We start from the raw sequence: 4,030 nt of genomic DNA on the forward strand, positions 1-4,030 counted from the left end.
AAACTAGAAACCCAGAACCCAGAGCCTTCCACAAACCGTATTATATGTTCAAGGACTATGATGTACGCAACCTATTCTCAAATAATCAGAAAACAGATGTGTAGAGTGATGGATTATAAAATGATATGCCGAAGGTGTCAAAATGTTAAAATTGGTAGATCTGGGTATCTGGGGGATGGGGGTCTGTTGCAGTTCTCTGTATAGGTTTGTGTTATTTTTGCAACTGTCCTGTAAGTTTGAAATTATTTCAAAATGAAAAGGTAAAAAAAAAAGTGCTTGCTCCAGCGGCACATATACTAAAATTGGAACTTTACAGAGATTAGCATGGCCCCTGCACAAGGATGACACATAAATTCATGAAGCATTTCATATTTTTTAATAAAGAAAAAAACTGTTCAAAAATTTTTGGAAAAAAAGGTCCTGGGCCGCGTAGGGTCTCCCACCTACCTTCAGCAGCAATTGAAAGAACATATTAGTCACTCCTTTAGCTCAAGGCATTAACCACCTCCATTAAAATGCAAATGTCAACACCTGGGAGAGTGGCAGATCGAGCTTTTATCAGCCATTTCTCCCTCAGCTCCAATCTGAGCTCTTGAATATTTCCTGGTCCCTGAAGCCCAGAGCTCAGAGGTTTGGGTGAGGTTGGGGTCTGGAAAAATCTAGGGCGGGGTTCCCCAGATGGCCATTTGCAAATTTTTTGGTTTTCCAAACCGAGGAAGTTTGGGCTCTAGAATACAAGGACTGAAAGCCTTAGTTCCTCTTCAGAGCTCCAGGTGCAGGGGGGCAGAGTAGGGGATGGCTCCCAGGGATTTCAGCCATCTGTGCTTCAGAGGCCAAGACACTGGGCCACAAGGCCCCCATGGATGACGTGCCCTCAAGATGCCTGTCATGGGAAGTGGACTTGGCCCAGTGGTTAGGGCGTCCGCCTACCACACGGGAGGTCAGCGGTTCAAACCCCGGGCCTCCTTGACCCGTGTGGAGCTGGCCCATGCGCAGTGCTGATGCGCGCAAGGAGTGCCCTGCCACGCAGGGGTGTCCCCCATGTAGGGGAGCCCCACGCGCAAGGAGTGCGCCCCATAAGGAGAGCCGCCCAGTGTGAAAGAAAGTGCAGCCTGCCCAGGAATGGTGCCACCCACATGGAGAGCTGACACAACAAGATGAGGCAACAAAAAGAAACACAGATTCCCGGTGCCTCTGATAAGGATAGAAGCAGTCACAGAAGAATACACAGTGAATGGACACAGAGAGCAGACAACTGAGGGGAGGGGAGGAGAGAAATAAATAAAAAATAAATCTTAAAAAAAAAAAGATGCCTGTCGTTCCACCAGAGCTACTCTCTGACTTGGGAGAGTAACAAGTTCTTCGTGTAAAAGGTAGGCCATCTCGTTTGAAGTACAGGACTTGCTCTCAAATGAAAATGTCCAGGGGAGGCTGACACATTTTGTGGAGTCCTTTTTACCTAATTGTAGGAATGGGATGATCTTCAAGATCCTTTCCACCCTTGAGAGAGCCCATGGTCCTTAGAGTTCCTTAACTCTTGATGAATTCATTGCAGGCAGGACTCTCCTGGGCAAGACCGTCCAGTGGACAAAGTTCATCCCTGGTCCCCAATTCCTGACCACCTTTCATTTTGCTCTCCTCTCTCCCACTCCCAGCACCATGCCCTCCTCTCCACAGAATCTCCCATTCTAAGGTTTCTTTCACCTTAGGAGATTCTCAGTGGTCCCAAGTGTTCCCTCCTTATTCTTCCTAACAAATGCCCACTCTTAAACAGCAAAGCATCCATTCTCTTAATGCCCCAACCTTGGCCGGTTAATAGTGGGGAAGCGTGTTGATTAAACTCATTCACGCTGACTTGCTGACGGTTCAAGCATAAGGCATTCAACTTCCAGGGGTATCTGCATCTATTTTTGTCGCTTTATTGAGATTAATTTACATACCATAAAGTTCACCCATTAAGAGTGTGCAATTCGATGTTTTTTTTTTTTATATTTAGAGTTATGCAATCATCACCATAATCTTATTTTAGAACATTTTTATCACCCAAAAAAGAAATCTTGCATGCATTAGCAGTCACTCTCCATTCCTTCTCTTCTTCAGGCCTAGGTAACTATTAATCTTTCTGTCTCTATAAATTTTCTGCATTTATTTTGAAAGAAAATGATTGTCAGCCCAGAGCACTACTATTTAATGGTGGAATTTTAAGCAGTATGGGGTGGGGGAAGATATTTTGGGGTAGGGGAGTATTACCACTACCCACTTCTACAAGCACTAATCTAAAAAGAAGGCAGCGGGAGTGAAGAATAACAAAGTCTTGAAAGGTTACTGAGGCACAAGGGGGAAATGGCTGGTGCTAGGGAAAGGATGACTGCAGGGGTCTCCCAAAGGGCCCCTGTGCTGTGGGGTCTGCAATCACCACCTGTCAAACCAAGTGCTCATTTCCGAGAGGCAGAATTGCACCTCTGAAGCCTGAGATGGTCCTCCGGTCAGTGCCCTATCTGATGATGACATCCTTTTTACACTTGGAGCACTTCCTGGAGATTATCCTGAAAACCTCTGCCTTTGGCTCCTGTGATCCCATCTTTTCCTCTGATTTGAGGATCTCTCCTCTAGTTTATGCAGGGTTGACTCCTGATTCTGCCCCCTCAGCCCTTTTCTTTCTTTTTTTTTTTTAAAGATTTATTTCTTATTTACTTCTCCCTCCCTCCCCCAGTTGTCTGCTCTCTGTGTCTGTTCACTGTGTGTGTTCCTCTGCATCCGCTTGGATTCTTTTCAGTGGCACTGGAAATCTGTGTCTCTTTTTGTTGCATCATCTTGCTGTGTCAGCTCTCCGTGTGTGTGCGACGCCTCTGCTGGGCAGGCTGAGCTTTTTTTTTTTGCGCAGGGCAGCTCTCCTTATGGGGTACACTCCTTGCACGTGGGGCTTCCCTATGCGGGGGACACCCCAGCGTGGCACGGCATTCCTTGCATGCATCAGCACTGTGCGTGGGCCAGCTCATCACGAGTCAGGAGGCCCTGGGTTTGAACCCTGGCCCTCCCATGTGGTAGGCAGATGCCTTATCAGTTGAACCAAATCAGCTTCCCAGCCCTTTTCTTTTCTTTCTCCAAATGCCTTCTCCAATCAATGGTGTCATACCCATTATTATGTCACTTCGGGGGCAAAAGTATCTTTGCTCTGTTATAGCTTTCTAACTGGTCTCCTTGGGCTCCTGGATCTTACTTTTACAACCGAATCTAATAACATTATTGCCAGAGTTTGCCTCTCAAAACATAAGGGACCACAACGCTCCCATCCCCAAATTTAGGGGTTCCTCATTGTCTTTAAACTTAAGTCCAACCCACTTTTGCAGTTTCACCCATCATTGTAAGCCCCCTCCCCACACATCTTAGACTCCATTCTGCTCACTATTCTCCAGATGTACCATTTGTTTATCCAACAAACAACTCTTGTGCACATGCCAGGCTCCAGGCTAAGCACTGGGGCACACGAATGGGTAAGACACCAACTGTGCCCTCAAGTTCAGCAGGCTGAAGAAACAGTTCTGTGAATAAGTCACGATAATATAATGTAACAAATGCCAATATAGAGATAGGCAAGGTGTGCTGGGAGCCTGATAGGAATTTGAACTGCGTGGGGAAAGGGTAATTTAGGCAGAGGCATCAAAAGCAGGTCCGGGTGGCCAGAGGGCAGGATGTACATGAAGAAGTGGTGGACTGTGAAATCTGGCCTGTAGGAAGAGGCTGTTTCTTGGACAGTGTTCAGTGGGGGTGTGACATGATCAGATGGCAGCAGAGTGGAGGACACATTTGAGGGCAAAGAGAGAGGAAGAGGGACAGTTGGCAGTTTTCCAGGCAAGGCAGAAGAGGCTCTGCACAAAGGTTTAAGTAAGAACGTGGAAGAAGAGGAGAGAGATGTAAAAGACAGGGCAGAGGTGGGCAGTTCTTGGGGAACTGGGAAGGAGAGGAGGAGAGGCCACCACTCTAAAATCAGGGAGCTCTAGGGATAGCAATTCCATCAGTGGAGGGAGAA

General features: G+C 46.9%; 1 non-coding gene across 1 annotated transcript; it reads left to right on the plus strand.

The window, feature by feature from the left end:
- Nucleotides 1-272: 272 nt before the first annotated feature.
- LOC111765933 (U6 spliceosomal RNA) lies at nt 273-376 on the plus strand. Its single transcript, XR_002798132.2, has one exon. It is a non-coding gene; the product is annotated as a U6 spliceosomal RNA (small nuclear RNA).
- Nucleotides 377-4,030: the final 3,654 nt, after the last annotated feature.

This window comes from Dasypus novemcinctus, chromosome 4 (assembly GCF_030445035.2).
Source record: "Dasypus novemcinctus isolate mDasNov1 chromosome 4, mDasNov1.1.hap2, whole genome shotgun sequence".
Classification (NCBI taxonomy): Eukaryota; Metazoa; Chordata; class Mammalia; order Cingulata; family Dasypodidae; genus Dasypus; species Dasypus novemcinctus.